A 14,715-nucleotide genomic window follows, 5' to 3' on the forward strand; every position below is an offset into this window, starting at 1 on the left:
CATGAGATTAACTACATCCTTGTGTCAGTATACACATGAAAAAGAAATCCAGCCTTGCACATTCTTTCATAACTCCTGGAAGTCTCTTATTCTAGGCCAGCTAAGAAAAAAGCATCCATGACACCTAGTTATCATATCTCTTCCTGGTCCCTGATCAATTTATCCCTATTTTCTACCCTCTCCACAGTAACTTCAACTCTTTTCAACCACTTGAAAGAAGATTGATGTTTTAGAAGAAAATTATGACTTCCCCAAAACTAGGTTTAAACATCTCATTAAATTAGTGTGATATAGCCAAATTCCTCCTTTCATGTGAGAACTTGGAGTATGCCTCATCCCATTCTGAAGGATGCATTGCCATCGATTTCACCCTTTGCAAGAGGAGAGGATTTTGTCTTAAAATTAACCAGCCTTGTCTCACAAAAATGAGATGATGGAATTGGTATGAAATTGCTGGCATTGAATGAGACAAGGTCCTATTTATCCTCTCTTCTCTGTGAAGGTTTGTGTGGATTGGAAGAGAAGAGATGGTAATTTTGCTGTTGGTTAACTTTTGAAGTACATCATTGGGAGGAACTCTCCAAGTGATAGCCAAGTGACCTCGTATTACCTGAGGTGTATGTTCCTAGAAGGAACATTACTGTGGTGCCAAGGCTTTTGACCAGAAAGGCAAGAGCATCTGTTGTGTGCCACCTGCAAAGAAAGATAGTAGTTGTGAAGGCCAGTAAAAAAAAAAGGAACAGATTTTTAGCTGCTTTGAAATCTACTCTTAAAAAAAAAAAATCTGGTTTCTAGTTTATCTGGTAAAAATCAGTGTATTTTGTGTGTGTGGTTTTTGCTGAGGTGTTGTGTTTCAGGCTGAAGCCTTGTTTTCAGACTAAAAAGGATCTTGTTCAGCCCCAGAGTTTCTGCACCATGCTCTTAAAGGGGAGGTTGGTCCAATTAAGTTTCCAGAATGAAGCTTCTGCAAGATTAAAATAAACCTAAAAATACTAAGTTTTAATTACTGGAAACTTTGCTCATGATAGTGTATTTGAAATATGAAGTGGTGCCTTTTTTCCTTAGGTAAGTGTAAGGGAAAGCTGTATCAGTCTTGTCCAGAAAAATTATACTTGACACGCATTGTGCGTTTGTACATTGTGGGGAGGTTTAGGTTGGGTCCTAGGAAAAGGTTTTTCACCCAGGATGTGGTTGGGCATTGGAACAGGCTGCCCAGGGAAGTAGTCACAGCACCAAGCCTGACAGAGTTCAAGAAGCATTTGGACAAGGCTCTCAGGCACGTGGTGTGATTCTTGGTGTCTTGTGCAGGGCCAGGAGTTGGGCTCAATGATCGTAATAGGCTCCTCAATATTCTATGATTCTGTGAGCCTTGCTGCACCCAGTTCTTGTCAGCTGGTGGAGTGGACAATTTAGAATGGGTAAATCTGATGTCTGAATCTGATACTGGGATAATGATGCAAAAACTTACTACATGATGTTTTCTCTACAGTTCTCAGGCTAAGTGGAAAATAAATCACTTCCTTACCTCCACTTACCTACCTGCTTACTTCATTAGGAGCCAGTATCTACACAGACAGTGGGCTGTACTAAATATGTGGTATCTGTGCTTTCTGAGTTCTTCTTTCCCAAGGTGAAAATTTTAAGTGCCATCAGGATGCACACATGCATTGTCACAGTCTGGATTTGCCTTGTGCTGCTCTGTGTCATGTAATCCTATCTGATTTACACAGTGATTTCAGTCATGCTGAAATTTGGCAGCCTAGAGATATAGTGTGGTGATGAAATAATAAGCATTTGAGCTAGGCACATTGCTGGTGCCATCAGTGTCACGGTGGCCTTTCATGCTACAAAACCTGCATATGGACCCGAGAAATGCTTCTGTCAGCAAGGATGCAGTAGGTTACTTTTGTATAACCTCATGCAGATTTGGCTAGAATGCCTAGAGGAAGGTAGGTCTGAACTGGTATCAAGTGAGGGCTAGCAGTGCTATACATTAAATGTATATAGGTGTGCCAGTCTTCCAGCTAAGATGTCATTATTTTCCAGGTCCCTCAGGTTTCTTCCCTCTTATGACTGACTTTTTCACTACTCCCCAGCCTCATGAATATCTTTCTTCTTTCCAGCACCTGAAAGATTGCTTTCTCATCATGTCCCTGATGTCATACATGATCTGTCATGCATCCTGTACCCGGCTGCTGCCTTTGCTACACTAGTACATGGTTATAGGCTAGAGTAGAAAAGAAAATAGGGAAGGGCAGCAGAGAAGGCAAGGGCTTAAGTTTGCCAATTCTTTATAACAGTTGAAAAGTAAAAATGGTCTAATAACACAAGTGCAAGGTTTAAAGAAAGTAAATAAATAGTACTGATGCTAATCAAAGCACAAAATTATCAGTGCCAGGTCTAGTGGGAGCAGAGGTGCTTAAATATTTATGCAGTAAGTTCTCCCCTCCCTTTCCCAGCCTTGTACTACCTATGGCCCTGCTGTTGTAGCAGCATGCTGGTCGAGTGCTTAGGATATCTCATGGCTCCTGACTACCTCCAGCAGCCGCCACATGAGCTGCAGCTAGCTGAAGCTGAATCTGGAGGTGGTTTGTGAGCAGTTCAAGGTGCTATTAGGACCTTTGGTGTCAGAAAGCCTTAATGCAAGTGGCTCAGCTGGTCATGATGATCATGTGTAATGCTGCCCAGATGGCTGTGGTCAGCTTGTGCCAAGGATGGACTTGGCATTTGCCCAGAAAATCCTTTATGGTAATTCTGAAATCTTTGTGGTACCCCCCACGGCCTCCTATTGACTGGAGTGGCAGGAGGGGTTTCAGGCAGCTGTGGAGCAGCACGACCCATTGTCAACAACCAGCAGAGACTGAACCACTGGAACTGAGCTGTGCACAGGGCTGCTTCCCAAGGCCCATACACTCTGGCACTCTTAGTCTGGCAGAGCTTACTCAAGGCTAAAATTTGCAGTTCTGTATATGGATGCCAGTATTGTTCATTCCAGTTATCAATGCTCAGGAAGGCAAAATACCATCCATAATGACAGCTGCAGATGACAGAGTGATTGATGGGACAGTGCATGTGGAGCATTTACTGTTACAAAGCAATCCAAATTGTTTCTTTAGTCACAGGCCAACATATTTAACACTGTCAACCATGAAGTACCATACACATTAGCAAAAAAAGTAGGCTACATCTGCAGGATGTGTTGTATAGAGACCTAAAAGTAGTTTAAGGTAACAGATGGTAACTCTCGGTCTGTTACATAAAATTATTTGTAAACGTCAGGAAAAACATAAAAATAGAATTAATTCAGTCAAAAATTCCTGCAGGTTTAAAGAACATATTGAGATTATATCTGATGGGTAGTAGGAGTGTTTGACAGGAAAATTATTTCAGTGGACCCAGTGTTTTGAAATTAAGCCTAAATAGTAGAAGAGGAGGAGGGCTTCCCCTCTCTTCATCTCCTTTGGAATTTTTCAATTGGGTAAGAAGATGTGCAGCTTTTCCCTTCAAAGTCAACACCTGTGTGGGTCACCACACTTCAGGGTTCAATCATGATGTTTGAAATCCCAAAGTTCTCAGACTATACCAAGATAGTAAGGACTAAGGTGATTTTACCATTTTTACTGACTGAGCTAGTCCCAGCCCTTATTCAAAATACCAGACTTCACTCCTTTTGCCCCTTTGTGCTTTTTTTTCTCCCTCTTTCTTTTATAGTCTTCTGATTTTTTCCTTTGGGCTAATCAAGTTTCATTTAATTAGCCAAAAACATGTCTTCTGCAGCCTTGTGGCCAGGTAAAAAGCAGTGTCTGATGTCACACTAGTTTCGGCAGAACTTTCAGTGACTGAAAGGTGACACCTGGTCATTAATAGTGGCTGGTATGGGAGAACCTTGTAAGACCAAATGGCACTTTCTTCCTTGTTTAGTATTCAGGTTTTTTTCCTCCCTCTCTCTCTCCTGTTTATACATCCCTTTTGGCTTCATGCTGTGAATCTCTAAGCTATTTCAATTTGGTTTCCCATCCCTAAAAATACCATGAACACTATTACCAACATTTTGGTTTGTCAAGACTGTGAAAATAGGAGTGTTATTTCTGTTCTATATTTTGTATATCTAACATAATGGGAAAGGGATACAACTGAAGATTTAGGTTACCCTTCAAATACTTTAACTGGGTAGGACTAGTACTGCCTCCCCCACATTCTTTATAAAGTGCTTGCCTATTTCTAGTATGGTTGTCTGCAGCGGAAGTAAGCAGGATGAAAGTGCTGAGTGCATAACTTCGACATTTCATACAGTGCAAGGCAGCATCATGTGAACTCCTTTGCACTGATTTTGGCACCGTACAAAAACCAAGGTAGTCACCACTAGGACTGTATCTCATTAAGCAAAGATTTAGGAAAGGGGCTGGCATAGTCCTCTTGAAGCGTCATTGTAGAGAAAGAAAGCTTTTAAGCTGAACAAAGTGATCTTCCCGGTATGCAACACTAGATTATTGTATATTGATAAACTTATCATCTTAATTCAGGAAGAAAATGGGTCTGTTGGAGAGAATTCAAGAAATTAAGTGTTTGGAGAAAACTGTCAAGATATATGCAATATATGTAGTCAGCAGATCAAAGAACAGGATGGAAGGTGATATAGCACTTACATATACTAAAGGCTGTGGGCAGCTTTTAATATATAGAGTCACAGAAGATGCAGCTGTATCTTGTGCCATTAATTTCTACAGTTTGAGTTTTAGGAGTGATTAAACTTTTGAACAATTGACTGGGAAAAGTGGTGGAATTGAAGCATGCTATAGCTCTTAAGAACTGTGTCTTCAAACAATGCACACTGACCCGTGTTTGATGTTTGACATTTGAAAAAGTTATATGGCTGTTGTATGGAGCAAGTGACAACAGTGGTACCACTAGGCCAAAACATTACCTGGGGTTGTCTGCAGCCTCAGACTCCATGGCTACTTAATGGGTAAGCTTCTGCAGTGATTTCAAAGTCTGGTCTTCGAAACAGTCAGCTCCTTCTACCCAGCAGTCTGGGCCCCAGACTTCTCTGTTTTAGGAGGTGGTAATCCTGTCATCCTTACTGTACCTAAAGTCCTCAGCTCCATTGAGTCCAAAAGAGACAGTGACTATGGTAATGGTTCTTCTCTTCTTCCTGTAGTATAAAAATCTGCAGAATGCCTATGGCTACTAACCGAACATTCAGTGATTTCCTTTCTCTGTTCCTCCTGGGGGGTTGGGGGTGGTGGGAGGTTATATGCTGGAGTATGAACAGACTCAGGAAGTGTTATGCTGTCACCTGAAAGGAAAAGGGCTAATCAGAAAATCTCCACAAGTCACAGTCTGCACTGCTGATTGGACTGTAGGAGAAAATTTTTTGTTGTTGATTTTGTTAGTTTGGTTGGTTTTGTTGTTATTTGGGGTTTTTTGGTTTGTTTTTTTGGGTGAGGGATGTTTAGCAATCAATCAGTGGCAAATACCTAGTAAATACTTACTGGTGTTACAATTTAAAAATGCTGCTTATAAATGGAGCATTTCAATGCTATGAGATAAAGCTTGTCAGAGGGACTGCATTAGCAAGCAGGTTACAATCATTTTAGTGTCTTGGCATGGCTTTAACAGAATACTTCCTTTGCTTTCACTGAAGCTTCTCTTCCTTTGCTGTCATCATTGGCTCTGGTTGTGAATAGCACTTTGCTTCTCTTGGGGTGCTTATTCAAGTACAACTGCAAAAAACCCCCCTCAAACAAACTCAAGTTCTCTCCTTCAGGAATGTTAGTCTTCTCAAACACTTCCCTTTTCTTTGTTCACATCTTAATTCAAGCAGCTTTTGTTTTCCATAGTGTTAAATATGGACCTTCATTTGCAGTGGATCTTCCACTTAGGTCTTTTTTGGCTATAGAAGGCGACTGGGGAATTGATGGATCCACTGCCGGTATGGTCAGTATTCCTTTTAAGTAATATGTATCCTATGCCCTATTTATGGAAGCATCTGAGCAGCTGTCGCAGCAAGAAACTATCACTTAACAAGGGCCATTAGATCAATCTGCATTAGGGTCTGCTTTTCAATAAAAAAGAATCAGAAAAGATGTGATAAAAGCTAATTTCCTTAAAATTCTCCTTCTTTTATACAGGAATGATACATTTAAGTGTGTTTGTGCCAACAGATTTTTCTCTTCAGGTAGTGCTGAGAAATTGCTCTTCCTCTCCAAGGGCACTCCCATGTGATTTGCTACAGAATGACCAGCTAAACCTGATAATCTCAGACTTTTTCAACACTTGAAAGGAGCTGTTTGAAGAATTTTTCAGGAAACATAGATTGAGATTTTTTTCGGCTGCCCAAAGTTAGCTTGGGGAAGCAGTGAGAGAACAGGGACTCAAACACAGTGGCACAGAGATGAGTCCTGTAGTTTGGAAGTAGTCTGAAGCCATGCCAAAAAATGACTAACCTTTTCTGTGAAACCTGGATGTACTCATATGATGAATCTGCAGCCACCTGCCGTGGTATTGTCACCTAAAACACAGACTGGCATATTCGCTGCATTGTTAGCTGGTATTCTGAAACCTGATACTGAACCTGACCCAGAACATAATTTCCTGTTTGTAGTTCAGGTGTTTTGCTGTGTAATACAACTTGTTCAGCTGCCTTTGTATTTCTAGTAAGAGCCTGCAAAGCTCAGCTTGTCTTAAAAGCTACAGGAAAAAGGTGAAGGAGCAAACAATCTTCTCTATCTCACTGTCATGCTGAGGTTATCAGAAATGCCTGTTAGTGGTATCTACAAAAGAAAAGAAGGAACTGCTTGAAAAGCAACACAGGTATTTATATTTTCTTCCACTCTCACCTCCCTTTTTTAAATTTAACCTGAATTTGGCAAACTGCAGGATGTGTGAATTAGTGTATTTTTGTCAATGTTTGCAAATGATGGAAAGAAATTGGAGTTCTTACACTCTTTGAGTTGATAGTGACTGCTGCTTCACCTAAGAATGTGCTGTTTTGTATCAAGAAGTATGTAAATAAGCAGGTCCTTAAGAGCTGCACAAATTTAAGATGAAAGTATGATCATTTTCTCCAGCAATAATTCCACTTCTTTGTTGAGTTTCCATTTTGGCTGTTTGGGTGGGGTTTTCTTGCATTTAAAAATAAACTTCCATTCTCCCGCAAGTGATTTGGCAGTTTGAAAAACAGACAGATCTTTACATAGATGTGGAAAATAATTTTCTTAAAATGAATGCATGTATTCAGGCACTTTTTCACACCTTTGCCTGACAGACCTTATTTTCCTTATTTATTTATTTATTTGTTTGTTTTGACCATTCCCATGTGATCATTTTCATTAACTTTTCCCAAAAATACACTGTACTAGAGAGAATCCTAGGCCTGTGATTGAAATCAAACCCGTTTCAAACATAAACTAATGACCTCATTTGTCTTGCATAAAATTTGTGGGGTTTATTTTTGTTGGAATAGCATAACCTTACCATGTAATGAACATAAAATATGTGTGCTGATTCAATGTTCTTATAATTTAACCTTTTCCTCCTTTTCTGAATTTGGTACTTCTTCCTATCAGAAGACTTCACATCCTCATGATGTTTTGTTTATTTGTGGTGACTTCTTTTGTTAAGATGAGCCCATGCCATGCTACAGCCTGGGGGCAGAGTGGCTGGAAAGCTATGCAGTGGAAAAGGACTTTGGGGTGCTGGTCAGCAGCACCTGAACATGAACCAATGTGTGCCCAGGTAGTCAAGAAGGCCAGTGGCAATCAGACTTGTGTCAGCAATAGCGTGGCCAGCAGCACCAGGGCAGTGATTGTCCCTCTGTACTCAGCACTGGTGAGGCCACATGTTAATTACTGTGTCCAGTTCTGGGCCCCTCACTACAAGAAGGACATTGAGGGGTTGGAATGAGTCCAGAGAAGGGCAACGGAGTTGGCAAAGGGGCTGGAGCATAAATGCTATGAGGAGCAGCTGAGGGAGCTGGGGGTGTTTAGCCTGGAGAAAAGGAGACTCAGGGGTGACCTTATCACTGTCTACAACTTTCTGACAGGAGCCAGGTGGGGGTCAGCCTCTTCTCCCAGGCAACAAGTGACAGGAAGAGAGGACATAGCCTCAAGCTGTGCTAGGTTCAGGTTGGACTTGGGGAAGAATTTCTTCATGGAAAGGGTTGTTAAGCATTGGATCAGATTGCCCAGGGAACTGACTGAGTCACCATATTTGGAAGTGTGCAAGAAATGGCACTTAGTGCTATGGTTTAGTGACAGGGGTGTGATCTGTCAAAGATTGGACTTGATGTTATAGGTCTCTTCCAACCTAGATAATTCTGTGATTTATCAACATGGTATTGAGTCTATAGTGACCAGACTTTTACTCTTCTGTGTTTCAAATAGTGCTGGTAGAAATCTCATTCTCCCTACATGAATCCCCAGTTGTTAATGACTACATAGAGAAGTGTGTTGTAGGAATGGGTTCTAATAGAAACACATTTCTAAATCTTCTTCCAGTTTATACTAATAGCAGTATTTTCTTCTATTAAGTTTTCCCCCTTCAAAGAAAGCAAATTTCATTCGTTGCAGTTAAGTTCTGATGACCAAGTTGATTACTGCTTAATTATTGTTCTACTGGTGCTTGAAACTCTGGCAGTAAGCTTAGTATTTTATAAGAAATGCTGAACTGTAAACACTTATACATGAATTTTGAAATAGTTTATGTACTTGCCCTTTCTCAAAGCTCTCTGACCTTACTTAATCTGATTATGTAGAAAAGATGGTGGGTAATTGCAGTTAAATATTGCTATTTTCTTTACTTCTCTGTGGTGGGTAAACCTTGGCTGGATACCAGGTGCCCACCGAGTCACTCTGTCACTCTCCCTTCTCTCCTGGACACAGGAGAGAATAAGATGGAAAACAACTTGTAGGATGACAGTCTAATAAAGCAAAAGGTTGTGTGTACACAAGCAGAGAGAAAAAAAATGTATTTTTATTCTCCATTTCCCATCAGCAAGCAATGTTTGGCCCTTCCCAGGAACCAGGGCTTCAGCACACATAGCAGTTGCCCCAAAAGGTAAACATTGTGAATAATGAATACCCCGCTTCATGCTCATTTTCTTAGTTTTTATAACTGAGCTGTTACAGGGTATGAAATATCTCTTTAGTCAGTTTGAGTCAGGGGGGCTTAGTTGTGTCCCTTCCCAAGACGTGATGTAACTGGTACTCCCTTCTGAAGAAAAATGGGTAGGCTGTCATAATAATGGATCTGGAAGTGTGTTTTCTAAGATAAAAATTTAAGATTTGGATCTGAAACTTAAAATGATCCGGTGAACAGAAGTGTACAGATTTCATAGAAACTTCAAGTGGAATCTTCCCATTTCCTGAAGAAGGAAGGGTAGAAGTGTGATGATCAACAGATGACTCAAGAGTTGGTGCTGAGATCTCTGGATTGCTAAGAACACTACAGTAAAACAATATTTCATAATGGATATGCTAACATTATGGATACTTTCTGAGATTCAGTTTAGACCCATGCAGCGGGCAATAAAGTTGAGATAGAGCTACATTTATGTACAAATCACAACTAGATGAACACATGGAATGGTGTAAGATATGAAGGCTCATCACAGACTATGGCATGGAGAAAGACACAAAGTGTGCTGTTAGAGCAACAGTCACCCCCGGCAGACTGCTGGGACAAAAAACGCACACTAGTTTTAAGAAAGCATTTTGTAAACTGATGACAATGCTCATATGAGACAGTTGTAAAACCATTGAGGAATAAAATCTGGGTTTCCAAGAGCCCCTTCCTATTGTATGGTTTAAATGTTTATCAAGATGGTCTCTTACTGTTTCTCTTGATTCTGTCTTGTGACAGCTTCTTTTTGTTAACTGCCATTTTGTAGTGTCATGTCATTGTTACACACTTAACATTGAAACTGGGTAGTTTTTAAGCATTTCAGCCTTCCCCATGTCTCTTGAAACAGAAGGGTAAAATAAATCCATAGCCACATGCTTCTTTGTTGTTCTTTCTTACATAAACACTTGTTCTGCTTTATGACATAGTTTCACTTGCCTTTTTTACCAATTACTTTGCTATGGCTGAACACTTTTAACCTGATTTTTTAAGAAAACACGGTTTATTTGATTGTGCTGATATCTGCTAATCTTTCTTTATGAACCTTGAATTCATTGGCCTATTTCATCCAGATTTGACCAACAGGAAGAAAAATTAGAAATGTTAAGTTTCAAAAAAATAGTGCCTTTATCTAAGCAGCTCCATAAGGAAGAGACCCTGCTAGTGGAGGCTGTAAGAGCTCGGTCTCATCAGTTACATTAAAATCCACACAAGAAATCATCCTATGGGCCCAACTCCAGAGTAAATGGCAGTGTAAGAAAAACACAGGAAACTCTAGAACTTTGCTAAACTAAGGCAGACACATATGAATCATTCTTGGTCCCCGTTTTCAAGGACTACTGATCATCCCCAGCTAAGTAAGTATCTACAGAAAGTGTGCTAAAAACTAGCATAGGGTTTCTCAGCAGTGGTGCATGATCAACACATAGTCAAACAGTCTCTTTTAAAAATAAAAATTCTGCTGTTCAGAGAAAAGAGAATGTATTGAGAACAAGACCGTTTCATGGCAGTTCTTTTATGAAGTGCAATTTTTAAGAACAATTTTTTTTTTTCAAAGGAATTTTTAATTCCTTTGAAATTACGACTTGGTGAGTTTTATTCTTCTGAGTAAGTTCTTGAAAGCCTGCATGTCTACCTGTGCCCATCAGTGCAGATGACAGAAGGTGATGCAACACCAGCCACAAGAAATTATTATGAATGCAATGATGGTAGCAATAGTAACAGTACAGATGAAACATGTTTCCACTAAGGGCTGAAATTTAAGTTAAATAACTCTGACTGTGTTTACCACTGATGATAATGAGCAATTCAGTTCCTTTCCATAGGAAGGCAGCTGAAAGCAGGAAATACAGTATTCAGCATTTTTCTGTTACACAAATACATTCCATTTCCATCTTCTCATCTACAAGACTGTTTTTATGCTAAGCTTACACATACATTCTGTGCCACTTTTACACCTGTAAGTAATAGCTGTAATCCAACAGATAGTTCTTTAAATATGAGGTGGAGTCAGCACCTTTAACCTAAAGATAAGCAAGACTGATCATACATCTTTGATCTCACAAACTCTCGCTTTGCTAATCCCTGGCCAGTTGTGTCCTGCATTTGCACACAAGCAACAGATTATTTATATCCTCTCTAGCAAAACTCCTGGTGACCCCGTCTCTCATAGGTCTATGGATGGCAACAAAATGGAGCTTTACAAAGAAAGGACTTTCCTTATGGTTCTGCAGCTTTAAAACTCTTCTTGGAGGTTTTCTCTTACCTCTGCATTTATAAGCAATATGCTGTACACCTCATAGATATTTAACAGCTTTTTTTTTTGAAGACCAAATCAGGATGGAAGTTACTGGGCCTGATCCTTTCTCCAGGTGATCTCAAATAATGTTAAAACTTCTGCAGAGGTAAACAACCAACCCCCCACCCCACTGCTGTCCTAATTCAGTTCCATGAGCTTCTTTCCAGCAATTTTCTTAGTATTGAAGTGAATATGAGCACAATGTTCACTTCAGCTGCCAGAGTTAGCTCTAGTCCTTCGTACGCAGAGCAGTGTACCCCCAACCTGCTGTCCCAGGCAGGTTTGTTTTGAATTTCTGTGGCTTCTCTGCTGCCGGTGCTTTGCCTGCTGTGGTGGTGGCTGGTGTCCCACAGTGGGACTTGTCTGTGCCCCTGTGGTGTTGGGTGGGCTCACACCAGGCTCCTGTGCCCACAGTGGAGGGTGTCCCTGAGTGCACACGCCGCTTCCTCGCTGCAAACACTTCCTCGTGCGTGTGGTCCTCCACACATCGCATGCAGTGCCTTTAGCTCGTTATTTCAATTCTCGTGTAGGTTATGCATTTCTGTGGGCAGAATACTTAGCTGTGGGATGTATGTTGTGACTGGAGGATTGCAGAGAAGTGCTCCTGAAGCCTGTTCTGTTTATGCTGTGCACTCCTTAAGCAGAACTAGGCTTTTCCTGGTCGTGCCACATAATCTGAGCCCAGACAACCCCCAAGCACTGTTCTTTTTTTACTTGTGGGTACTTGCAAGAGACTTGCAACACCAGTTTTTGTTGTGTTTTGTGTGCAACTGTGTAAGAGTGGCTTTAATCACAGCCTTGGGCAGTCAATGATTTCCTTCTAGTGTTTTCCAAGAGAAGTCTGCTTCTGGTCTTTGTTGTTGGGACCATAAGCAGGAGTGGGAGTGGGTTGATCCAGAGCTGGAGAGGTCAAGTAGCATCAAAGGAAGGGAATGTCTCTTTCTGTGTCTTAATGGTAAACACATGGGCACTTGAGCACATTTGTCTGCAGATCACTCTTGCAGTAATTAATGACACCTTTTCATGAAAATGGTTCTTAAAAGTTCAAAGAAATGAAGGAGGACGATGTGTAAAAGAGCACCTTGTAGGAGTCATCAGTTATTAGCATTTTTTTCAAAGGTTCTGTCCTCTCACATTGTCTGTCTCTTGTTAAGTCGGAATATTTTTGTGAATGCGGTAACTGAGATTTTTTTCTTAACCAAAAAAACCCAACAACTCAAGTGAATCTGTATACTCTAGATTCTAGTCCTGTACTGCAAGTGCTTCAGCAGTAAACAAGTCACATCATAGTTTAGATTCTGAGATGCCAATTAAGCCTTCCTTAAGAAAATTAAACAAGAGAAGTCTGAGATTAACAATCATATCATGTGGACTATAGCCCCTAAAAGAGAAAATCTTTCAGGTTGTTATTTTTGTGATGAAAAATGTGCCTTTAAACTAACGTGTAGTATTCTTTTACATCTATGTGTGCCATCGTGTCAAGGGTTAGAATAAGTCCGTGGTAAATTAAGGGATAGGGAAAAAAAAAGAGGACAAACCATTTGCTAAGAAGCAGTCATTTCTTCCAAAGTGTTTGTGATGTCTGTGCTCTTGAGGATGGTTATTTGTAATTTTCCAGAAGCAAATTTGAACGCATCGAGAATGGGATTTAACTGGGAAGGAATACATAGCATTATTTTGGGATGAACAAAGATGCAGGTCAGTACTCTGAAGGTTTATTTTATTTTTTAGGAGACCTTTGTCACAGGTAAAAACAGTGTGAGGAAACATTTTAGTGTGCTACTCATGGATTTTTTTTTCCCTGTAGATTTGAGTTTAGGCAAAGTAATACTGCACACAGTTTATTCTTCTGAAGTCTCTATAGTGTGCTATAGGGCACAACACAAGGTTGACGGCAAAACAGGAAGATGGAAAGAAGATGCTCAGGCTGACATAAAACTTTCTGTTTTCCTCAGGCCTCAAACATGGGCTTCAGCTTTGTCTTATTTGTATGGGATTTGAGGGTAGGTTTTATGGGTACCATTGGTCCCTCGAAACTTTTAGTGAGATTTATAGCAGTTTGTGCATGTATTCTTCAATCTCATGATGATGTGTATGAGATTTTTGTGGAAGCTTTACATACATCATAATTTATTCTATTGTCCTAGTCTTTTCACTTCTTAAAATTACTGTCATTATTTCATATTTTGAAGGGCTGAAATATTGTTTTCTGTTTTTTTCCCCTGTTGTATAGAGATAAAGTGGACTACCTTAGTTTCAGGTCAGATAGCATGTCACTGGGACAGTAAAATGACTGTAAGCATTCATCTCCCATGGATGAAATCCCAACCTGCAGCATTTCTGTCTCACCTTGAAAAGACAATTACTGAGATCTTTGTAGATGGACTTTAAAGCTGGGCATAATCCAGTGGTGAATGAAATGCAGAGCCATACAAATCAGTGACATTTAACCCCACCACACGTCAGTCCAGGTGGTAAGAGAAATTGGTAAGAACTGTTTCCAGCCCATTTTCCTGGTTAGAGCTCCTATTCACACACTCCTGTGTGGTTTCTGTGCAGGTGCACACACTTGTGCAAGCACTTTATCCTGTATTCAAATTTTCCAGTTCAGGTAAACTTTTAAAGCACTTGGATTTCATTTCATGCTTCTCTTAAAAACAGTTGTTATTTCTGGAGAGTAGTCACCTTTCCCTTTGCCTTTCATCCTTTCTCCTCTTATTTCTATGAAGAAATTCTATCACTCAGTTGTGACATTTCAGTAGTGGATGCTACACCCATTTTAACCAAAAGCATATTCTTCTGAAATAAAACCTAGATATATTTACTTGTCAATAGATACACTCTGTAACTTCCATAAAGAGAACTAAATGATAAAAATAGTAAAATATGTTAAGCATTTAGGTGTTTCTGAAATCTACCCTTAAAAAGAGCAAGAGCCAGCAATCCCTTGTGCCAATGTCTTTTATCTCTTGCAAAGCTTTTTCTCATTTACTGTTACGCTTAACAATTCCATTTCACAGTATGCTTTAGATTCCCAACAACAGAAGAAAAAAATTACTTAAGAAAAAACAACTTGCAAATCCAAGACCAGGCGTCTGTTTCTGCACAGTTCTGAATGAAGTCTTACCATTTCTTAACTAATGAGAATCTTTCCCATGTGGAATAAATCCTTAGTTCTTAGCAGCATTAGTAATGCTTAAAAAAAAAAAAAAAAAGTATTTAAAATGGTTCAGTTGCCAACTGCCTCTGACTGTCTCAATAAGACATTGAAACAGACCTTCTGCTCTAAATTAATA

Source organism: Chamaea fasciata, unplaced genomic scaffold (genome assembly GCF_029207755.1).
Source record: "Chamaea fasciata isolate MVZ Bird 193981 ecotype frontalis unplaced genomic scaffold, bChaFas1.0.hap1 SCAF_5, whole genome shotgun sequence".
Taxonomy (NCBI): domain Eukaryota; kingdom Metazoa; phylum Chordata; class Aves; order Passeriformes; family Sylviidae; genus Chamaea; species Chamaea fasciata.